Genomic DNA, 26,140 nt, shown 5'->3' on the forward strand with positions numbered 1-26,140 from the left:
CAGTAGTTCAGCGCAGCGGATACACATTGTTATGTTGTAAATAAGACAACATCTGTACTGCAAACCCCTCCAAGATGCGGTTGTTGTTGTTGTTTTTGGCGTATGCTTACCAACTCAACACCAAACTGTTGTGTCTCTGTTGTGGTCCTCTGAATGTTGCAGTGTTGGAGGTTCCCATGTGTGAATGTGTCGATGATAAAGAGATTTTCACATGATCTGAAGCTGCCCACACCAGTTCTGATGAGGTCAAGCAGCTCTTAGTGTCCAGCTCTGTATGACCGCTCCTTTCTCTCAGTGATCTCGACCAATGCCTGTGATTCTGGGCTGGTGCTGTGTTTGCTCAGATTCAGCCGCATGATACAGAGAAATGGGTAGATTTTGTTTCACAAACACTTACAATGGCAGAGCGTAAATACTCATTACTGGAAAAAGAGGCTCTTGCATGCGTGAAAAGTGTCGACCGTATTTGCAGAGTTTGAAGCTTTACTCTGCGCACAGATCACCAGACACTCACAACGTCACTCACTATCAGAGGAATGAACAGGGCCGGATTACACATTGATCGCTGGTCGACACGTCTGCTTTGTTTGGACTATGATGTTGTTTACAAGCCATGTTCACAAAACCATACAGCAGACTGTCTTTCACGTCTCCCTCTCATGGTCCAGCGGTTTATTTTGGATTTATGATGGATGGATGCACTTTTTTGGGCTTCAGAATACAGTGCCCCATTCACTACCGTTATAAAGCTTGGAAGAGCCAGGATATTTTTCAATACAGCTCTGATTGTGTTCTTCTGAAAGAAGATATTTTTTTTTTTAATACTTTTTACACCACTGGTTGTATTTAGCTTGTCATGAATGAATGAACTCTTCTTTTCTTTCTCCAAATGAATCTACAAATAAATGGAGTTTAATTAAGTAATTAAGATCATGAGAGAGAAAGAGACACACACACACACACACACACTTCTATTTTCTCAAAATTCTGACATGATATTTCAGTGTAGCGATTGGCCCTATTGGTCGAGTTTACATGAATTAAAATGGGGTCAGATGAAACTGTGTGAGAGTTTGGAGTGTTTAAAAAGATGAGACAGACGACAGTAATGTAGTGAATAAATGGAATGTATTTACAATAAGCATAAGGGACTTAAAACAACACAAACTAGAATAACTTATGCTGTTAAAAGTACAGAGTCTGTTTTCACCATACCATAAAACAGTCCATAAGAATCCTAGTGTGTTTCCAGTCCCAGTGTGAAAGTGAGAAGTGTTCACCGGTGTATATACAAAGTTCACAGAAGTGTCAGTCTAAATTGTGCTGGAAAGGACATTTAGAATAAAACTCCACAATCCAAGGTTGGTGATCATCGATGCATTTGTAGTGAAAGATTGATTCCTTCAATTTGTAGTGACTTCCTGATTCCTGTCATGTGATCAGTCACATGACAGACAGACCCATTCACATTTAAAGACATACACACATTAAATAGATAAGAGGAATGAAATGGACAAAAAAAACATGTAAACCAATTAAAACTCTATTATATATAAAATCATTGTAATAAATAGAGCTATAAAACACTTCTTTTATGTGACAGTGTCACAACAGTATTAATGTAATGAAGAGACTCTATATCATCTCACAGTCACTGATTCATCATGAGCTCAAAGCATTATGGGTAGAATCTGTTCTGATTCATCAACACAGTTTCACTGATGATCCAGTAAGATAAACATTAAATCCAGGATAGAGCGGTTGAGTGAATGTGGTCTGGACTGTGTGGATGAGGATCATTGTGTCTCCAGAGACGCTGTAGAAGGACAGAGTTCCTGCACTGTGATCCACATACACTCCTGCTCTATAGTGATCCACATTATTCACTCCTGTTCTCCTGCTGGTGGACTCTAAATCATCATCATCATTCACTCCTGTTCTACTGATGATGGGCTTTACAGGGAGAACAGTGTCTATGTTATTGTGTCTGAATGAGTAACTATAGGGAGAGCAGATCAAACTCCAGGACTGATCATTATATCCAAACACACACTCTCTACCTGCTCCCTTCCTGCTGATGCTCTTATATGACACTGATATATACACACTCCCACTCCACTCAATCTCCCAGAAACAGCGTCGATCACACACACTCTCACTACACAACACCTGAGGATGATCAAATCTGTCTGGATGATCAGGATACGGCTGAAGCTCTCGGACAGTGTCAGTAATCACTGTGTTCCTCTCAGACAGATGGAGGCGTTTATTCACTGTGTTCAGATCCAGAGTGAGCCGATGGGAATCTGATGGAGATAAAACACATCACAATCAGGAATTATCAATCTGTCCATCTTTTAATCTACACTGTAAACATGATTTCTGCTGCTTGTTAAATTAACATAATTAAAATGTGTTAAAACCACACAATTACTGACATTCTGTCCTGATTTAATTAAGTAAAATCCACTTAAACATGTCAAACTGAAGTTTACATCATTTGTGTTGAATGAACTGAAACTGGGCAGTTCCCAGCATGCTTTGCTCTGGTCTGGATCTATTACAGAATCTCGAGTTCAGATCTGACGAGTTCATGTAGGATTTGTCTCAGATCTGAACTTGATTTAGGATCTTCTCCTCTCTCACAGAATCTCATCTGTAGTTGTGAATCTTAAAGCCTCCATCAGTTCGGTGATCGACTCTCATCGCTGATCTTCATTGTTTATCATTAATAAATGTGTTTATCATAAATGTGTTTATCATTAATAAATGTGATGTCATTCTCAGCTATTTTATTTAAGCGGCTATTTATAGCAGCCGCTTAAATAAAAGACATTTGTCTGTGAATGTCTTCCTTTTTAATTCTTTTCCGTTCATTGACTCACAAGTTGGTTTGACGTTTGACATTCTTCAGCTTCAACACACTTCAATAGATCAATAATGATTAAACATATTATCAAAAAACAGTTTGTGTTTGAATGTTCGGATTGTTTTAAATGTATCAGAGAACACAATGTAGTTTATGTGTTTAATCTGCTGTATAGAAACATATACATTTAGTAATGTAAAATAGCAGATAGGGACTGTCTACAAAGAACAAACTCACAAAAGGAAAAACTCTCAATTGTTTGATCCATATGATTTACTCTTGAAAAAAGTGATCAAACTGAACACACACGCACGTACGCATGCACACACTCACACAAACACACGCACGCACACACACACGCAAATGCGCACATTCACGCACACACGCACGCACACACGCACGCACGCACACACACGCAAATGCGCACATTCACGCACACACGCACGCTCACGCAAACGCGCACTCACGCACACGCACTCACGCAAACACGCACCTGGTAAATACACCATAAATTTTACATATTGGAAAGAATAAAACTAATGGTAATAATAATGTTATTAATAAAAATAACATTTACATTTTGAGAAAAACCATAATAACATTCAATCCCAAATCCAAGTGTGTCCTATTACTAGATCCTAAAAGAACTGCTTTCAGTTGGTTTTACTATCATAAGTGATGCAGAAACAATGATATTGAGAATTAAATGTGATAATAAATTTGTTTAAAATACATATACACTAATTTTTGAATCTAGATGGTGTGTGTCATTACTGGTTCCTAGAAGAACAATTTAAGGTGTCACTGAGGAGAGGTGTGCTATGACTTTTCTAAGAGATCAGACCTATGATGTTCACACAGCGGACGAAAAAGCAGCCAAAAAAGTCTCATAGACTTACACTGAAAAATTCAAATTCACGAACATTCCGTCAGTCTGTCACTTTCTCTCTCTCTCTCACACACACACACACACACACACACACACACACGCAGGGCCTGAGGAACCCTCTCTCTCTCTCACACTCATTTGACACATCTTATCAAGCAGCCAATAAGTAATGACCTAAAATCTTCATCATAACCACACCCTAGCAACCACTTACAGCACCCTAGCAACCACCCCATAGACTGAACATTGAAAAGAGATGAGAGGGATAAAAAGAATCAGAGCATCACAGAGACATGTGGGTTTGGCTTTTTTGATTTGGGCACACATGCAGTCTATCAGTTTAAGCCTGCTAACCATCTAGCCATGCCCTAGCAACCATTTAGAGCACCCTAGCAACCCAAACCCAAAGAAGGATATCTTCAAATCTGAACATCATAGGGTTGGTTTATATCATTTACACTGACAAGCAGATATTACGCAGCGCCTGTGACCCTCTGCTTGCACAGGGAGCGTGCCTTGCAACCATGGAGACATTTGTGAGAGGCGCTGCGTAATATCATTATGCCTGCTGCAGCCATGGTACGACAGCAAAGTTCTTTGATTATTACGCCGGAATGAGAGTCAAGTCAAGTCAAGTCACCTTTATTTATATAGCGCTTTTTACAATGTAGATTGTGTCAAAGCAGCTTTACATTGATAATTGGTACATTGTTTGGCTGCACAGCAGCTCTTAAAGAATAGTGTCAATGCAGGCAGATCAAAGCACTGTTGAATATCAAATGTCAAGTCAAGTGTCCCCAACTAAGCAAGCCAGAGGCGACAGCGGCAAGGAACCCAAACTCCATCAGGTTTGGGTTCCACCACCTGCAGTTGATTTTGTAGTGAGAGTATAGTTCCTAGCCATATCAGCCTAGAATGGATTCGAAAACGGTAAAACTCAACTGTTTAACTCTAGGGGAGTTGGAAAATGAGCCTATTTTCAAAAAAAGTGGAGTGTTCCTTTAAGAAACGTCATTCTGTAATACTGTAGGACATTTCATGAGTCCTGATATTTAAAATAGCTTTAAAAACATACTAAACAATATTTTATTAAATTTTATTAATTAGCATCTGTGTGTACTTACATTTGTGTAGTCCTGCTGTAATCCTGATCTCTCCTCCATGATCCACACTAGAAAACACACACAGTGTCACATTCACACACAGACACAAGTAAACTTTCTACAAACCCGATTCCAAAAAAGTTGGGACACTGTGCAAATTGTGAATAAAAAAGGAATGCAAAGATGTGAAAGTTTCAAATTTCAATATTTTATTCAGAATACAACATAGATGACATATCAAATGTTTAAACTGAGAAAATGTATCATTTTAAAGGAAAAATAAGTTGATTTTAAATTTCATGGCATCAACACATCTCAAAAAAGTTGGGACAAGGCCATGTTTACCACTGTGTGGCATCCCCTCTTCTTTTTATAACAGTCTGCAAACGTCTGGGGACTGAGGAGACAAGTTGCTCAAGTTTAGGAATAGGAATGTTGTCCCATTCTTGCCTAATACAGGCTTCTAGTTGCTCAAATGTCTTAGGTCTTCTTTGTCGCATCTTCCTCTTTATGATGCGCCAAATGTTTTCTATGGGTGAAAGATCTGGACTGCAGGCTGGCCATTTCAGTACCCGGATCCTTCTTCTACGCAGCCATGATGTTGTAATTGATGCAGTATGTGGTCTGGCATTGTCATGTTGGAAAATGCAAGGTCTTCCCTGAAAGAGACGACGTCTGGATGGGAGCATATGTTGTTCTAGAACTTGGATATACCTTTCAGCATTGATGGTGCCTTTCCAGATGTGTAAGCTGCCCATGCCACACGCACTCATGCAACCCCATACCATCAGAGATGCAGGCTTCTGAACTGAGCGCTGATAACAACTTGGGTTGTCCTTGTCCTCTTTAGTCCGGATGACATGGCGTCCCAGTTTTCCAAAAAGAACTTCAAATTTTGATTCGTCTGACCACAGAACAGTTTTCCACTTTGCCACAGTCCATTTTAAATGAGCCTTGGCCCAGAGAAAACACCTGCGCTTCTAGATCACGTTTAGATATGGCTTCTTTTTTGACCTATAGAGTTTTAGCCGGCAACAGCGAATGGCACGGTGGATTGTGTTCACCGACAATGTTTTCTAGAAGTATTCCTGAGCCCATGTTGTGATTTCCATTACAGTAGCATTCCTGTATGTGATGCAGTGCCGTCTAAGGGCCCGAAGATCACGGGCATCCAGCATGGTTTTCCGGCCTTGACCTTTACGCACAGAGATTGTTCCAGATTCTCTGAATCTTTGGATGATATTACGCACTGTAGATGATGATAACTTCAAACTCTTTGCAATTTTTCTCTGAGAAACTCCTTTCTGATATTGCTCCACTATTTTTCGCCGCAGCATTGGGGGAATTGGTGATCCTCTGCCCATCTTGACTTCTGAGAGACACTGCCACTCTGAAAGGCTCTTTTTATACCCAATCATGTTGCCAATTGACCTAATAAGTCAACTTTTTTGGAATGTGTAGCTCTCATGAAATCCAAAATGAGCCAATATTTGGCATGACATTTCAAAATGTCTCACTTTCAACATTTGATATGTTATCTATATTCTATTGTGAATAAAATATAAGTTTATGAGATTTGTAAATTATTGCATTCCTTTTTTATTCACAATTTGTACAGTGTCCCAACTTTTTTGTAATTGGGTTTGTAGATTTCTGAGGTAATTTCTGAATTTTCTATTAAAATTCATCAAAATGGTAGTAAATAAATTATGTGGAATTAGTTGGAAATGCCCTAACTGTAGGAAAACACAAGCGTATACTTTGCACTTGGGACAAGCCTTGTTTTGTTTTTTACATTTACAAGTGTTGTATTCTTCTCACTTTAGATTGTGGAACAAAAAACATGAAGGTCACGGCATCGGAAGTGGAAACTTTTATCAAGTCGTGGAACTGTAATGTTGGAGACTGTGCTGATGAAAGAGGGGAAGATCCAGAAGATCAGAGATCATGAGGAGATCTACTGATGTGTCCGAGAGGATTGATTTATGGTCTATTTAATGTGTTCTGATGCGGTTAGAATTGGTCATTGTTCTATAAAATATTTCATTATATTGTACCGTTCAATAGTCAGTAAGATTTTTGTACTGAAAAAAAAAAAAATTATTCAGCAAGGATGCATTAAATTGATCAAAGATTATGTTCAAGTAAATAATGTGTAATCTTTATTCTTTATTATCTTTATTAAAATAGACCAAACACTGACATACACAAACCTATATATTCCTGCTTATCTATATATGCACAATGTGTTGTGTACAGCCTTGTTTACATTTGAACTTCTCATGAAAACTTTCCTCCTAATTTACAACATGTGTGTACGCACAGGTATTTGTTCTTTACCTCATTCTAATGCTGATGAATTCAGAGTATTCTAAATGAGCGACTGTGTGCCCGAGGTAAGTAATTTACATAAAACACACACAAACCATGTCGTCACTCTCAGCAAATATGACGCTCTCTAAAGATGCATTCACGCAGCAAGATCCTCGAGCCAAGAGTGCCATCCGCAAAACAAGTTCAAATGCAATAGACACCCTTTACACAGACATTACAGACTCTGATTAACCAGATGTACATACGTGTATCTGCGTCTTTATTCAGAGCCACCTCACAGCTTCAGCTATAATGCACCTTTTCTTTCCCTTTTCTGATATATATATATATATATATATATATATGAAGACTTCAGATGCAAAAGCCTCTAAGTGCCATCTGAAATTTTCTTCTAAAATGATCATTTTTATCAAGCTCGTATGTTTATGTTCAGTTATTTCACTTTAATGGCAATTAAAAGGACCTATAAAAGTGAAATTACTGAACCTAAACATACAAGCTTGATAAAAATGCTCTTTTTAGAAGAAATGTTTTGATGGCACTTAGAGGCTTTTGCATCTGAAGTCTTCATATATTTAAAATCTATATCTCTGTTTAAAATTTCATCTTATGTTTGTAAGGCCACCAAGAATATGTGATTTTTGCATTTCACATTTTTTCATAAATTTAAAATAAATTTTAGAGTGAAAGTTATTGATGAATCATGATTTGTTTGTGAAAATGTTCGTACGCTTATTCATGCACACATTTGTAGGTATGCATGCTTAGTGAAAGAGACCCTAAGATCTATGAAAAGAAATTGCACACCTTAGAACGTTAGTCATCCAATCAGATTCAAGCATTGAATGTCTCTGTAGTATAACTAAAGCTAAGCTTGTTACAAAACTCCCCTAGCTTGACATACTTGAGTTTGTCCAGTCTGTAGTTTGGATGGTTGAGTTTATCGGAGAGCTGCTTGATTCCTGAATCTCCTGGGTGATTGTAGCTCAGATCCAGCTCTCTCAGGTGTGAGGGGTTTGAACTCAGTGCTGAAGACACATAACGACAGCCTTCTTCTGTCACCATACAGCCAGACAACCTACAAACACACAAAGCAACAGCAAACATGACATTGGTTTGACAATCAGATCAGTCACTAACACACACTGACCTGTGCAGTTTGCATTTGCAGGTATTTTCTGTACAAAATTAACAAAAGTGTCTGTGGAAATTTACTAGAGTAAAAGTATTTATTTACTTTTATTAATGTAGTGAAGTCAACAGACACTTTTATAATTATTTGCATCATAGAATTTATTTTCAAACATTTACATCTATTTCTGCCATTCAGTGGATATTATTTATTTTTAACATTTAATAAATTCCAGTAATTTCCATTGACTACTTTTTTCAAATTTCATTGTTTTGAATTGAAAATATAGTTTACATGATGCATTAAATTTTTATTCGAATATGATGAGATGAAAAAAAAACATTAAAGTCCTTTCAAGAGGGAATGTGTGCATATTATAAATAAAATATTTTTTACAAATAGTTCAAATTTATGGAGCCCCACACATAACATGCAGGAAAAAAAGTATATTGTGCTCACGCTTTACGAAGTCGTTCCCTCAATTTACTAAATCGTGCGCATGAATTAGTAAGTCGTGCGCAGGATTTAGTAAATCAAGGGAACGAATAAGTAAATCGTGCGCACAATTTAGCATACTATTTTTTCCCTGGATGTCATATGCGGGGCTCCGTACAAATTCATTGAATTCTAGTTACTAATAAATTCTTAATTTCTCATGAATTCCTTTAAAAACGTTATTAAATAACATTAAATTTAAAAAAACTAAAACTTTTATTTTAGCAAAAAAAAAAAAAAAAACACAGGGAGCTAATAACAAAAATCAAAAACAAAAAACACCAGTGACACACCTTAATGCATTTGGTCCTTAAGATGGCGCTGGGTTGTTTGCTGGCTTGCCGTCAGTTCTCATCTATGTCAATTGTTTTATATATTGCTATATATAAAGCAATATATATTACTTACCACCACTGTACTTACCTACAATCGACAAGCCCTTCTTGATTTATGTCTTCTGCGGACTGCTGCAGGCGCATCCCTATTGAGGGTCGCTTTTTGAACTCATGGGCATCTTCTACCTTTCCTGTGATTAGTTGTAACTTTAGCTGTGCTTTCTTATAAAACTTCGGTGATGATGGCGCCGTTGTTTCTGGCATGCCGTCTCTCTGGTGCTCTGTTTGTTTTTATTGCATTACTTTTAATTTATCATTGCTCCACCCAGCGAGTCTATCAACGTGCACAACTTTTGGCTATTCAAGGTTTTATCAAACATGTACATGGTGATCTGAGAGGACCAGTTTGTCTTTCTCCGCTGCCCCACCTGTGCTATTCCCCGGAGGAAATGCAGAAATCGTAAAAGACGAGGAAAACGTGGAGGAATAGCCCTCAGACTAAAGTCCCATCTGGTGTTGCAGCAGTCATGTGCGTTTCGGCCGTCTCTCCGCACGGCTCTGATCGGAGATCGTTTCATCTATTAGCACTTCCTGGAGGAGCCACATCGCTGGATTCGACCAGTTACTACAGACTACACCTACTATATCGATGCTGGGATTTCACCTAGATTTCGCTGTGGAGGTGTAAATCCGGGAAATCTCTGCCAGTTTTCCCGCGTTTCCCAGCAGGCCTATGACACAGTACAGGCCAGGATGGCACTGATCAACGCTCGATCACTGGTGAATAAAACTTTTCTACTTAATGATTTTATCATGTCAGCTGGTTTAGAGGTTTTATTTGTGACTGAAACATGGCTGAAACCAGGTGATCTGACACCTTTCTCTGAACTTCTGCCTCACGATTATGCGTTCATTAATACACCGAGTGAAACGAGACGAGGCGGAGGCTTAACTCTTATTTCTAAAAAACAATCTTGTATGCCGGTCTCTACCCGCGAATGCCTTCCACAGCTTCGAACTGCAGTTATATCAGTTTAATTCCTCTAACCCGCTGGTGGTGACTTTGATCTACTGCCCTCCTAAAGGACTTCATTGATGAATTTGCAGTTCTTCTAAGTGAACTCTTTATTAAATATGATCGTCTGATAATTCTTGGGGACTTAAATATTCATATTTGCTGTGGATCTGACTCTCTGTCTAAGGCCTTTTTAAACTTGATCGAATCATTCGATCTCATGCAATGGGTGAAAGGCCCTATTCACATTCAGGGTCATATGTTAGACCTGGTTTTGTCACATAATCTGTTTATCTCTGATATGACTATCTCTGATCTTAATTTCTCTGATCACAAACCTCTTCTTTTTACTGTTCCCTTACACATTCAGTACATAAAATCACATGCGCAGCTAGATGGTTGCGCATGTTTAATTGTAATACTATCAATAATTTCTCACAGTTATATAGAGAAACTGTTCTTTTGGTCTGTTAGAGAACCCTTTGAATAATTTAGACATGGATGATCATCTAGTACTTTTCAACTCTACCTGTCTTACCATCCTGGAATCTACTGCCCCATTGAAACTTAAATCAACTAAAGTTAAAACAATGCCCTGGTTAATACCGGCGGTTATGCCGACAAGCAGAACGAAAATGGAAAAAGTCCAAACTTCAAGTTAACTATGAAGCTCTGCAGGTTGCATTTTCTAATTTTCAAAAAGCGGCAAAAAGCGCAAAAATAGATTATTACTCAGATATTATTAATCAAAATTGTCATAAGCCCAAGGCCCTTTTTTCTATTATTGACTCTGTTCTAAATCCACATACAAAAGTTCAAACAGTATCATCTTTAACACCTGAATACTTTCTCAGATTCTTTATAAATAAGATCGCTGATCAGAGACCTCAGTCTGTTAAAACAAATATTCACAATCCTGACTTTTCTCCCTGCACTCTCACTTGGAGAGTTTTTGAACCCATTTCACTGCCTGCCCTACAAGAAATCATTGTTCAACTAAAACCTACTTTTTGCTCATTTGATATCATCCCCTCTCGTATTTAAAAAAAACTGTTTGATACCCTGGGGCCTAGTCTTCTGGCGATTGTCAACAAATCAGTTAGTTTGGGTATAATACCAGCAGATCTTAAACATGCTTCGGTGGTTCCATCTCTTAAGAAACCAAATCTTGACCCTGCCGATCCTTCAAATTATAGACCAATTTCCAATCTGCCTTTCCTTTCTAAAATTCTTGAAAAAGTTGTTCAAGTTCAGTTACACTCTTTCCTGCTTCAAAATTCTATCTATGAAACATTTCAGTCAGGCTTTAGGACATTTCATAGCACAGAGTCGGCTTTATTAAAGGTGTTAAACAATATTTATATGGTAACTGACCAAGGTGATAGTGTAATATTGGTGATGTTAGATCCTACCGCTGCATTTCATATGATCGATCAAGAGATACTCATTACCCATTTTGAAACCTATGAGGGCATGATGGGAACAGTTTTACGCTGGTTTTGTTCCTATTTAAAGGACAGGAGATTCTCTGTTCGTCTTAGTACCCTTAGGTCTTCAGCTACAAATCTCCGTTGGGAGGTCCCACAGGGGTCTATACTTGCTCCTACCCTTTTTTCTTTATATATGCTCCCTTTGGGCTCTATTTTCCGTAAACATGGTGTATCTTTTCATGGCTACGCCGATGACACCCAGATTTATCTGCCCCTTAAACGCTCAGGTAACATCTCCCTGGGCCCTCTGATGGAGTGTTTGAGGGACGTAAAAATCTGGATGTCATCAAATTTTCTCAATCTAAATGAAAAGAAAACTGAATTTTTTTTTTTTTTTTTTTTTTTTTTTTGGCCCACCTAGTGGCATTCCCACAAAATTTGTTAATGATCATTATGTCTCATCTCAAGCCAAAACTCTTGTTAAAAACTTAGGTGTCTTGCTTGACAGTGAGCTGAAACTTGACAAACAAGTGAATTCAGTTGTTAGATCCTGTTTTTTTCATCTCCGTATTCTTTCCAAAATGAAGCCCTTCCTTTCTTTTCATGATTTTGAAAGAGTAATTCATGTTTTCATATCATCACTGTTATGTATCCGGCGCCTGCTGGTTCCTGCTACTCCCCACCAGAGGTCGCCGGTTCACCATTTCATTGCACACACAGTCATACATCACTCTGGACTACATTTCCCATAAGTCCCCATCTAGGAACCAATCACACACTCGCACCTGTTTCCCATCAGTGGACCCTTTATAAGCTGCACCCAGACACACACAGGGCGGAATATTGTTTAGTCGTATGTTTTCTGTGTTAATCCTTGTTCCTAGTTCCTAGCCTTGCCTTTGTTCCATGTTCCTTGTTCCTAGTTCCTAGCCTTGCCTTGTTTTTGATCCTGGACTGTTTATTCCTTGTTTGATGATCGTTTGCTGCCTGCCTTGACCATTGCCTGTGACTTGGATTACTCTTCTGCCTTGCCCTTATGTTTCTGTTTGCTGGTGTTTGACCCTTGCCTGTACGATTATGCTCATTCTAATAAAGCCTGCGTTTGGATCTACCCCTTGTCGTCACGACTCCCAACGTTACAATCACGTTTAGATTACTGTAACTCACTGTATTATGGAATGAATGCTACTCCCTTGGCCCTTCTCCAGTTAGTCCAAAATGCGTCGGCTAGACTTTTATTGGGCATCCGTAAATCCACTCACATTACACCTGTGTTAGCATCATTGCATTGGCTCCCTGTGCGGTTTAGAGTGGAGTTTAAAATGCTAGTTTTTGTTTTTAAGTCCCTAAATAACTCAGCCCCCTCATATTTATCTGAACTTTTATCTTTTCATAATCCTTCCTGAGCTCTTCGATCTAGTAGTCTTAGATTGCTCGCTGTTCCCAGAGTTAGACTAAAACAAAGAGGTGAACGTGCTTTTCCTGTTGCAGGCCCTAAACTCTGGAACAGGCTACCAGATAATATTAGATCTGCTCCGACATTACAAATTTTTAAATCTTTGCTTAAAACTCATTATTTTTCCATTGCTTTAAATGTCCCTTGATGGTTAATTTTTTTGTATTTTGACTTCTGTTGGTCAAATTGTTTCAATTTTATATTAATTGTCTATTATTTTATACATTTTATTTGTGATATTATTTGTTTTTGCTTGCATTTATTTATTTGATGTTGTAAAGCACATTGGTCAGCTGCTGCTGTTTTAATGGTGCTATATAAATAAACTAAAACTTGAAACTTGAAAACTTCTTCATTGTAAAAAAGCGCCTTAGAAAATGAGGAAAATGCATTGGATTCCTTGTAGCCTGGAAGCTACTGGCCGCCTAAACACTACCATGCATCAGAGTTACGGCCTATCTGTCTTGTTCCAGTTTTGTCAATCATCAAGACAACGGTGTGTTGAGGGGTGTCTACTTTTGGAATCTTCGCTCTTTGGAATACGTTAAACCACCTGCTATGGTTACGGATACTGGCCCACAACGTGAAAATGGTGCTGGTAATCACGAGATCCATCTGTAACAAATAGTTTATTTTAAACGATTTTTTATATCTCAAGATTTGGACTTCTTAGTTTTGATGGAAACCTGGCTCAATGCTGGTGAATTGGCTTCATTAGCAGATTTATCTCTAGTGGATTGTAATTATTTAATTTCTCCCAGATTAGTGGGCTGTGGTGGAGGCTTGGCAACAGTTTTTAACACTCTGGGGTCTGAGGCTGATTTGGGGTCCTGGTGTAGTTTTGCCATGCCCTGACATTTGTGCTTTTTTCAGTTGCTTATAAACATATTAATGAAAAAAGTCTAATTACACTGTATTCAGCACAAACTAGGCTACTATAATATGTGAGCAACAAGTACTTTACTGCAAATGTTGTTTTGTCTTTTGTTCTGGCATTTCATTGAGAGCACATCAAAATTTAATGGTCATTTATTGTGATAGCATTGTGTTAATTTTATGGAACCATTTACCTCAGTATCTGCAGTTGACAGTTTGGACTCTTCAGTCCATCAGAAAGAAGCTTCACTCCAGAATCCTGCAGGTCATTGTTACTCAGGTCCAGCTCTCTCAGGACAGAGTTAGAGGATTGTAGAGCTGAAGACAAACTCTCATAGGAATGAGCGGTGAGATTACAGAACTGTAGCCTGTGTAGAGAACAAAACAAACAGCAATATGAATGCGTATTAGGTAGGGTTTATAATCTAAAGCACAGATGACTTTCAAAGTCCTTGAATGTAGTAATTTAGTTGAGGCAAAGCTAAAACCACCAGATGTATTCAGTGTTTATTGAATTTAAGAAGAATTTAAGACTATAAAATAAAATTAAATGGCTTCCTTTAGATTATATAAATGTAAAATGTTTCAATAATTCATAGAATAACTCTCATAAAGCATCAAACCAGGGCAGTTTACCAAATATTTTATGTACAGATCAGATGATTTAGTCAATGATCCAGATTACAAAATCTGGATTACCAGTGCTCTGAAAGGAACTACATATCATAATGTAAGCTATTATTTATATAAAGAACAACAGGAAAAACAGTCATCATGGGTAACTTGAAGGTTACTTTAACATCCCGTTATATTTTCAAGTCTAATGAATGATATTCTGTTGTGCACTACCAACCCTGTGATACTACAGCATTATTGTGATAATCAGGAAGACCGAACAAAGCTAAAAACAATGCGAAGATATTAACTACTGTATTATTTAGGTGCACAGACATCAACAAACAGCACATGAAACTCATCAATTAATTAAACTCAACAATCAATTAAAAGCTTTATGCTGCAGTGCATGCTGGGTAACAGCACAGTACAAAACTCATTCATGGCTCTCAGCATACACTGCATCAATAATAAATTATGAATTTGAATTGTCTTACTATTATTCTTGTTCTTTTTCTTGTAACTTTTTAGCAGCTTGTTTTGTGATGAGCTGATCTGTTTATTTAAATATTTTGTTGATTGTCACCATTGTTGAGGTACAAACGATGATGTATCTTTGAAAGAGAAGCTGTAGTCACCTTGTCTCATTTTTAATGCATTTTTTTTATCACAACAACTGATTTTCACATTTAATACCACTACCACTCTTCTGTTTGCTTTATCATCAAACTACAAAACAAATGCTAAATTCATGAATGTGATCATGTTTTGAAAGTGGAGTGATTGTTGTCAGTGTTTCTTACTGAGCTGATCTGGATTCTTTAACCACAGGCAGCAGCTTCTGGAGAACTTCATCTGCTGTATTCCGTGCTCCAATAAACTGTTTTAGATCAAAATCCATCTTCTGTTCTAATGTCAGCAACACATAAACCAGAGCTGACCACTGTGAAGAGGAGAGTTTGGTTTCTCCAATTTCTCCAGATTTCAGATAACGTTGGATCTCCTGCATCAGTGAATCATCACCCAGTTCATTCAGACAGTGGAACAGATTGATGGATCTCTCTGGAGAGCGATTCTCCCTGATCTTCTGTTTGATGTACTGAACTGTTTCCTGTTTGTTGTAGGAGCAGCTTCCTGTCTGTGTCAGTAGTTCTCGTAAGAGAGTCTGATTGGACTCCAACGAGAGACCCAGAAGGAAAACGCAAGAAAAGGTCCAGATGTCCATTTTTACTCTGTAAAGCCTCATCCACAGCTCTCTGATGCAGCTCAGATAATGAAACATGTTTTGATGAATTATTTTGGAACAAGTACAAAATCATAGACCACAGACTTTGTTTGCTTTGTTCAAACACATTTCTGTTCTTCGTTTGTAGAGTAAATGTGTGCATATAGAGCTGCTAGATGTTCCTGGAGGCTCAGATGAACAAAGCAGAAGACTTTCCCCTGATACAAGCCCAACTCCTCTCTGAAGATCTGAGTGCACAATCCTGAGTACACTGGTGCTTCTGTCACATCAATGCCACACTCTCTCAGGTCTTCCTCATAGAAGATCAGGTTTCCTTTCACAAGCTGCTGGAAAGCCAGTTTCCCCTAGTTTGAGGATCATGTCTTCATCTTTCACTTTCTTCTCATAGTCCTTCTCATGTTTGATGTTGGTCTGAATGATCAGGAAGTGTGTGTACATTTGAGTGAGCGTCTTGGGAATCTCTCCACTCTCTGCTTCACTCAACATCTTCTCTAGAACAGTGGCTGAGATCCAGCAGAACACTGGGATGTGGCACATGATGTGGAGGCTCCTTGATGACTTTAGATGTGTGATGATTGTATTGGCCAGACTCTGATCACTGATTCTCTTCCTGAAGTATTCCTCCTTCTGTGGCTCATTGAAGCCTCGTACCTCTGTCACTCGATGGACACACTCGGAGGGGACGAGATCAGCTGCTGCTGGTCTGGAGGTGATCCAGATGAGAGCAGAGGGAAGCAGATTCCCCACAATGAGGTTCATCAGCAGCACATCCACTGAGGCTGATTTAGATATATTACACAGTTTCACTTTGCTCTTAAAGTTCAGAGACAGACGACACTCATCCAGACCATCAAAGATGAACAACACTTTATATTCATCGCTGGATGTTTCAATTTCTTTGGTTTCAGGGAAAAAGATATGAAGAAGACCTGAAAGACTGAGTGTTTTGTCCTTCATCAAGTTGAGCTCTCTGAAAGGAAGTGGAAATATGAGCTGGACGTCCTGATTCTCTTTCCCTTCAGCCCAGTCCAGGATGAACTTCTGCACAGAGACTGTTTTTCCAATGCCAGCGACTCCCTTTGTCAGCACAGTTCTGATGGGTTTGTCTTGTCCAGGTAAAGGTCTAAAGATGTCATTGCATTTGATCGGTGTGTCCTCTGTTTCTGCTCTCCTGGACTGTGTCTCAATCTGTCTCACCTCATGCTCATTATTGATCTCTCCACTCTCACTCTCTGTGATGTAGAGCTCTGTGTAGATCTCATTCAGGAGTGTTGGGTTTCCCTGCTTTGCTGTTCCTTCATAAAGACACTGAAACTTCCTCCTCAGGTTTGATCTAAATGTAAAATAAAAATGCCACATTATTACATGGATTCATAAGCACAATGCCTAGTTCTTTGTCATATATTCCAATTCAAATATCTGTTATAGAAATGTTTTACCTGAGATCAGGCTGTGTATCGCCACTCTTTAAATATATTGGCTGATCTATAGACGCATCACTCTTCATAGACTTTGGTTCTGATCTCTTCTGATGAACTAAGCTAAAACAGAGGGAGATTAATGTGAATACTTCAAATTACTGTATTCAACAACTCAATTCTTTATTTATCATTAAAGAAATAACTCTAATGTGTGTTTTACATTATAACGTAAAGATAAAAATACCCACAAAGAAAGCACAAGAAGAATGTCTTATCTCTTGTAGAAAATACATGATAATATAGAATGCCATACTATAATCATGTTTTTATAGAAATGTTATACCTGAGGCCAGTCCGTGTATCTCCACTCTTAAACTCTATTGGATGACCCATAGATGCATCACTCTTCATAGACACACAGCTGGGCTCTGGTTCTGATCTCTTCTGATGAACTGAGCTAAAACAGAACATCCTTTATGATTACAATCATCTTAAAGGCACAATATGGGGTCGCTAGGGGTTGCTAAACTCTTCAAAACAACAAAAAGGCATAGATTGATGACGCAGTGAATGAGTGTGGAATCTTATTGTCATGCCGATGGATCTAATAACGTTTATGGGGAAATAATGTTTATGGATGAGTGAATGCATGTTTTTTAATGTGATTGTGGTATGAAGCAGGGCGTGGCCGAGAATGAGAGACAGATATCAGTGCCACACGTGAATCCCAGGGGATATAAAGGAACGAGGACATTTCATTATACCGAACTACTCTCTAGTGTTGAAATACTACTAATACAGGTCAGTTTATTTGATGAATTAAAATTGTGAGGTAACACAGCGCTGTTTCACTTGGTCTAACGTTACACTATCATACTAAACTGGAAGTTGTAATGTTGTTCTGTGTATTAGTTTGTTGGCTGTATGAGACTTAAAGCTGCAATATGTACAATTTTTGCAGTAAAATATCCAAAAACCACTAGACTAGTGTTATATATATATTTGTAACGGATGGAGTGAGACAAAGGAGTGGGAGATCCATGTGCAGGCTTTATTAGAATGAGCGTAGTCGTACAGGCAAGGGTCAAACACCAGCAAACAGAAACATAAGGGCAAGGCAGAAGAGTAATCCAAGTCACAGGCAATGGTCAAGGCAGGCAGCAAACGATCATCAAACAAGGAATAAACAGTCCAGGGTCAAAAACAAGGCAAGGCAAGGCTAGGAACTAGGAACTAGGATAAACACGGAAAACATACGACTAAACAATACTCAGCCCTGTGTGTGTGTCTGGGTGCAGCTTATAAAGGGTCCACTGATGGGAAACAGGTGCGAGTGTGTGATTGGTTCCTAGATGGGGAATTATGGGAAATGTAGTCCAGAGTGATGTATGACTGTGTGTGCAATGAAATGGTGAACCGGCGACCTCTGGTGGGGAGTAGCAGGAACCAGCAGGCGCCGGATACGTAACAATATTGTTCACTTGAGTACTTACAACATCCCAAATGTTTGCATCTATTTGTAAATCGTGAGAAAATTGCAATTTTAACCAAGGCTCCGGGACGTGTGAGGAGTCCCCTGTCAATTGCGTCATACCTGCGTTACCCTCGGTTTCCGGTTTATTTTGTAGAAACCATAGAAACACCAAAGACGCTTTAATATTTACATGTTTTAATAGACAAGGAACAACTGTTTTCATACATTTATAGAAAGAAAACTAATTGTTGTTATATAGTGCTACATGTTTAGTCTTATTGTTTAAATCTAATTTTCTTGATTTTTTGCGAGTACCATGCTGTACCATGCCTCAGAGAAAAACACTACTTTGTCAAGTAGATAACATAGCATAATCAGATGCAGCTTTATTTTTAGTAACAGTAATACAGCATTTTCTCCATCATACAATACGTTTTTTAATTAATTGCATGCCATTTATCAACACAAGCCATCCAGCATTTAATATGATATTCTGAAATCGATCTATCTTACTGCAGTGTGTAACAGCAGCCGCCAAGCGAATGCACAGAGTAACGTTATAACATCATTTTATAGCTAATGTTACTTTGCCCACTTTAAACCCTGACGAACGAGCCTCAATAGATGGACCTATAACACAAAAGGAGGTCAGAACGATTATAATGTCTTTGAAACCTGGAAAATCACCAGGCTCTGACGGATTTCCAGTAGAATATTATAAGAAGTTTGTCGATGAGTTGACCCCAATATTACAGTTTTTTACAGACGCTAGGACACATTTCTCAATACTTAGGTCACTTTTGCAAAACTCTTCACACAGTGAGCACAACAGAAGTCTATGTGGGCTAAACTGAGGATCAATTATCATTACTTTCGCACAAAATGCATTCAATGACTACATCTCTCAAATTTCATGAATTCTTTTCTCACTCAGACACAACAACTGCCAAAACTCTTTGTACGTACAGGCCAATTTGCACATGCTTACATACTGTTTTCAAAACTGTTAAACTTATGTTCAAAACAATAACATAATACAAAACTGAATAAGACAGATATTTGCTACATTTCTACAGTAATATAGTTATGAAATATATTCTGAATCTAAAAAATCAAATACTATCAAAACAATTAGATGAAACTGAACACCTACACAAGCATTAGTCTTTCAGTTTCATTACCATCAATTCAAAAGGGGAAACTTAGGAATAATTTTGTTCTGTAATGTAAACATGGACCATGTAACATAAACCGCAGTGAATTATGAGCAGTAGAGAGTGTCATTCTTGCTTTGTAAAGAAATTTTAAAAAAGAAAACATTGTATAATGCTAACTGATGTTAGTGTTTTTAGGTCGATGTTTTATGAGTGACAAAGTGTGTTTGCTCAGTGAAAACCTTTGCTAGTGTTCTGGAAGAATGAGTTGATTTGAGACATGTATGAAGTGTTTTGGTAGATTTGGTGCATTTTGAATGTGAAGTTAACCTCTGTGCCAAGGTGAAAGTTGGTTAGGAGAACTGTGTGAAGAGTTTTGAAAAAGTGACCTAAGTATTGAGAAAAACTTGTAACTGAGGTATATGCAGAGGTATTTGAGAATGACATGTTGCCTGACAGTTTTAATGAAGTCTTAATATCACTCATACCAAAACCGGATATACGATGGATCCTGTTAATTACCGTTAACTGAATCATTCTAATCTAGATCCCATTGCTGCAATATTGCTTGATGCCGAAAAGGCTTTCGATAGGGTGGAGTGGGGGTTTCTTTTTGCGGCTTTAGAAAAATATGGCTTTGGTTCAGGTTTTGTGAAGTGGGTTAAAATTCTTTACTCCAATCCTAAAGCAGCTGTAATAACTAATAGAACAATGTCATCCTTTTTTAATCTATCTAGGTCTACCCACCAAGGCTGCCCTCTTAGTCCACTACTTTTTACATTAGTTTTGGAACCGCTTGCTTCAATGATTAGAGAGGAACCAAGAATTAAAGGTGTATTTGCAGGGGAAAGAGAACATAAATTACTGTTATATGCCGATGACATATTGCTAATCGTTAAAGACCCTGCATGTTCCTTACCAGTACTCCTTAATATGATTGAATCTTATTCTAAATTTTCAGGATATAAAATCAACTGGCATAAGTCAGAGGCCATGCCAGTATCATTACCGAATGTAGAGCTCTATAAAATAGCATTTGAAATGTCTAAACTCACTAGACACTGGATGGAAGATAATTTAGATTTAGATTGGGTATTAATAGAACGACAACTTACTTAACCTTTTCGGCCAATAGAGGCTTTTTCACAAGACCCAGAGGGGAACTTACGGCATCAAATGACCAATCCAATATTGCTTCATTCTAAAGAGGACAATCGTCCACAGAAAATGTAAGATTTCTCACATGTGTCAGCATTGCTCATCAGTATGGAATAATCCTTATGTTAAAGCAGGGAAACAGCCCCTGTTTTGGAGACAGTGGTTTAGAAATGGAATACATACTCTTAAGGATTTATTTAGTGATGATAAGCTTTTATCTTATACTAATTTAAAAGAAAAAATTCATTTAGGAGGCAGGGATCACTTCTGGAAATATTTACAGATTAGAAACTGTTTGGTGGCAAAGGTTTCTATGGGACAGGAAAAGAATGTTTTAGAAAAATTTTGTGAATTACCAAGACCCCTTCAAAAATCATCTAAATTTTATCAACTCAGTTTAAGGATTGATGATAAGAACTGTGAAAACTCGAGATTGATTTCGCAAAGAGACATTACAGTTTTTTTCAATTGCTAACATACTTTTGTCCAATCTGTAGTCACATTTTCAAAACTCTAAACACATTTAGCAGAACATCCGTCTGTTGTGGCCATACCATTAACACAATTCATGTCGTTTTCACACAAAATGCAGTCAGTTAACACATTTCTAAAATTCCAAGTGATTTAGAAAATTACTTTTATATGGTGAGACAACACCATTCCTATGATACTAGCAGTAGAAATTTAATATTTGTCCATGTAAGTTTAAAAGTTTGGTGGGGAAAAATATGTTTTTATACACTAGTGCTATTGAATGGAATAAATTACCAGCGTCAATAAAGGAGGTTAAAGTTTTTGGGAGTTTTAAAAGATTGGTAAAAAGATGGTTGTGCTGATGTTAGTTAGCTTGCTTTGTGGTGTGTTTATTGTCAATAGTGATTGTATTTTATTTATATTGTGAATTATCTTTAACTGTTGTTTAAAACTGGTATTTGATTAAGGATACAGTTTTCTCTGTCACTTCTGTACATATCCTCTACCCTTTATATTAACGTTGAGGGCCACAATAGAAATAAGCCAATGGCTTTATTGTGTTTTTTATCCTCAACAGTTTTTTGAAGTGTATGGGATACTTGTTATTTTGTACAGTTTTATAAACTTGTCAAATAAATTTAAATTTAATTCAATTCAGTGATAAACAGAGCTGTGTTACCTCATACTCGTGACAGGAAGAAGCGGAAGCGGCGACTGTGGCATAATAAAAGTCCTGCTGCTCGTAAGGCGTGTGTTGTGTTTGTCTCTCATTATCAATCGCTCCAGCGGCCTCGTTCAGCTCCAACATCACTCAGTCCTGCTCTGCTTCATACTACAGTAACGTTAATAATCTCATCCATGAACATGATTCAGTCCTATCCCGATTCTTTTCCACCGGCTGTGAGGTGAAGGCCACATGTCCCAAGATTCCTCGCTCAAACTCGTGTCATCAAGCTACGCCTTTGTTTTGAATAGGCGACCTCTAGTGGTGAAGAACTACATAGTGCACCTTTAACAGTAAGCTAGATCAACATTAGAATATCATACTGATGATATTTCAACATTTCATCATGTTGAGCTATATAACATTGATTAGTTTTGTGTAGCTCTGCTACATTTGCTTACTTTGTCTAATAACGTGAAAGAGCGGCGTCTCTGTCAAGTCAAAGTTTGACACAAAGCTCTCACCATCTCGGAAACGCCATGCCGATACTGACCCTCGTTTTTTTTCTCCTTTTTTCCCAGTTTGCTTGCCATGGTCCACAATGTTTGAACAAAACAACAACAGCGTGCCGCTAGATATTACGCAGCTGTCCGCGTCTGTTGCCATGGTTACTATAGTATGCAGTACAAGCGGAAACCAGGGATAACGCAGATATTACGTCACTGACAGACGACAAGTGACGAGGGAGGGACGGGCACTATTTAAAATTGAGAATTAACAAGTTATTGGAAACATTTAGGATAATGTAAGAACACAATTGAACGAAATATATAACTGTGTGCAAGTGGTTTTTGGATAATTTAATATAAAAATCTTACATATTTAAGATAATATCTCAAAAAGCATTTTATTTTTAATGAAAATCACTCAAGGAGGATTATTTTTTTCAAGAAATGTTAAACTTTTTAAAAAACAGAAAAATAAAAATAAAAATCTGTAGACAGTCATTTCCTCTATAACATAAAAGGATATTTAATGAGTTACTCAAAGTACCTGTGTTCTGGAAAATCTTCATTTCTGGATGTTTGTGTGTCGTCCATGATGGATCTGAACAGTTTGATCTCCACCTCTGACTCTAGATGGAAGTAACAAACAATCACAGAAACTAAAGTAATCAAACAGCTTTTATAACTCAGCTGAATGATCTTGAGCTGGAGAAACAGATCACGATCACTCAAATACATGAAGTTAGTCACATGTAAACACAAATGCTCTTTAGACTTTTGCACAATCACAGTCAGCATTAAACACACAAGAAACATTGTTCATTTCCTTTAGGTTGAAAAATATCATACATACCGATTCACAGAAATCCTACAGCTTTTCCATCGAGTAGATACACATAAATTCCTGCCAAAACTTTTATAAACGACTCCATTACAGTTTTAAAGATATTCTGTCTGGTAAATGATCAATTCTGTCTGTTTAAAATGGCGAAACATCAGCTCTAAAGATTACTTTCACCTTCATTTATGACATGAGGGGCGTGTCATGGGTTGCCAGATCCTGTAAAAATGTCCAACACAAAACCAACTCAAAACCTGCCAAAAGGAATGAAGACTAGATCAATTTCAGTGTTGAAAGTCTATCGTTTTACTGGGGAATGGGGATACTGTTAAACTGTTGCTGTCTTGATTTATTTTCCCCTGAAGGTTAAAGGTCGCTCTATTTTTGAGTTATTTTTGATTGGCCATTGGGTTAGTTTTGTGGCACAGACCTGGAAACCCTACTAAATCTTCAATCACAGTTGATAGCCGCAGGATTTACAAACAGCCTTAAAGCAAACATTTTGATTTATTCTGTTTATAATTTATTTGGACAATATAATAATAGTGATGGATGATTTTATCTTTACTAGTTTACATGTACATTAAATACTTAATCCTAAAGGGTCCTTCGGGACAAATTTGGGCAAAATCATTTTGTTTTTTTAAAAGTTTTCTTAATCTGAGCGGTACAAGCAGGGCCGGCCCGTGGCATAGGCAACATAGGCAGTTTCCTAGGGTGCAAAATGACTGGGGGGGGCACACGATGGTCACCTCCATCCATATATTAAGCAAATACTGACAATTAAGGATTTTAGTACTGATCGATCATCAAACTGATTAAAATAATGTTAGAATAAAATAAAATTGACATCAACAAAAAATCATAACATTTGACAACATGTCATGTTGGACTAATTTTAACACTTTCTGCATCATGACGCAATTATAATAGGCCTACATCATCATAACGCATTAATTATGCATGGCGCACGCAGTTAAAATAGTTTTGCCATTCATGTGCTCTGAACGTATTATTTCTAAAAAATGAGTGAAAAAAGAAAATTATCAGGGGCACAAAGAAGAGGAGCAGAAAAAAAGAGGAATATAGCGGTAAGAATCACAAGTTAATCACTGTATTAGCCCGTGATGTTTATGCAGTATTAACTGGCAACAATGACACTGTGGAACATTTTTGCTGGAGTTAACTGCTTATGTAATTTGACTTTATTTTCTTTAAAATAAATGTAAGCTTCTGTAATGTTGTTTTAATTTCAGTTACATTACTGCTTGCTTTTAATTCACCAAAAATGCACTAAATGTCTTTTGAAAATGACAATGACTAGAACTATAATCTAGCATTCATGAATTAAAATAATTTTAGTTTAAGTATGCCATTTTTCATGCACAAAATCCAAATGAAATGGGTATGCTAATTTGATTAATTCAGCTAGCTTGCTGGCCAACATCTACAAATAAATTACAATATGTAGCCTTTATTTTGTTGCCTTCAGGTATGTTCAGTTTTGAAACTGTTCTGTAATTCTGAAAATATAATAGTTTTTTGCACTTTTTTGTTGATTTGCACTTTAATTTCTAATTAAATTTTTGTGTTATTCTTCAGATGACTGAAAGTCAAATTTGTTTATTATCACAATTTATTTATTACTTATTTATGTTAATACTTATCAGTATGTTATGTTATATTAAACTTTTAAAAATCTAAATCTGAAATCTAAATCTCGCCTAGGGCACCAACAGAGCCTGGGCCGGCCCTGAGTACAAGACTTTGCTACTATTCCTAAGTTTGCCACCTGAACACACACACAAAAACGTCTTAGTAAAAACGCCATGGTATGTAACCATGGTTCCCTGAGAAAAGGAAACGAGACTCTGCACGCTATGGGGAACGTCACACGTGAACCGGTGTCTGAAAGCAAGGAATCAAACCACTCCAATCCTATTGGCCGGCGACAGCCTATGACATCATCATAGTGCGACCCGGAAGTATATAAGGAGCTCCAGGAGAATCAGTCAGTATCTTATCGTCTTGAGCGACTGTTCAGCAGGCAGCCCAAAGCATGGCAGAGCAACGCAGAGTCTCGTTCCCTGTTCTCGGGGAACCATGGTTACATACGTAACCTGAGACGTTCCCTTTCGAAAGGGAACTCAACTCTGCGTTTCAGTACGCTATGGGGAATGATATACCCACGCTGCCATGCTTGAGGAGAGTGCATGCCAAGATGGCTAGACAAACGTCAGCCCGTGGCAGTGTTTCGAGCACCAAGAAGGACAAATAACCAAACCAAAAGGAGGTTAAATTATCATCTGGGGCCCTGGCCAACCAAAAGTGTACTCAGAAAACACTTGTAACTCTCTCAGCGAGAGGAGTACACTATTACATACACCAGTGTGTTCAAAAGGTGGCCCAGAGGGCCTAATACCTATAAACATACGGCGTTAGTCTAGTGGCCATTAGGGTTCTAGGAGCAAGAAATAGAACCAACCTAAATACTAAGTAGCTATTTAGCTCGACTAGAGTAGAAACCCAGACTCAAGGAGGCAGATGTAGAAAAACCAAACCTCAGTAAGGTTTTACCACAAAAACTCACCCTTGAGAGGTCAGCCACTCAGAAACGTACTCGGTAAGAGCACCTTTTTACTCTCAAGTGAGA

The 26,140-nt window shown here is 37.8% G+C and overlaps 1 pseudogene; it reads right to left on the minus strand.

Moving 5' to 3' along the window:
• Positions 1-1,018: 1,018 nt before the first annotated feature.
• On the minus strand, positions 1,019-24,234 carry LOC127519154 (NLR family CARD domain-containing protein 3-like; annotated as a pseudogene).
• Positions 24,235-26,140: the final 1,906 nt, after the last annotated feature.

The sequence above is a fragment of the Ctenopharyngodon idella genome, chromosome 9 (genome assembly GCF_019924925.1).
Source record: "Ctenopharyngodon idella isolate HZGC_01 chromosome 9, HZGC01, whole genome shotgun sequence".
Taxonomy (NCBI): Eukaryota; Metazoa; Chordata; class Actinopteri; order Cypriniformes; family Xenocyprididae; genus Ctenopharyngodon; species Ctenopharyngodon idella.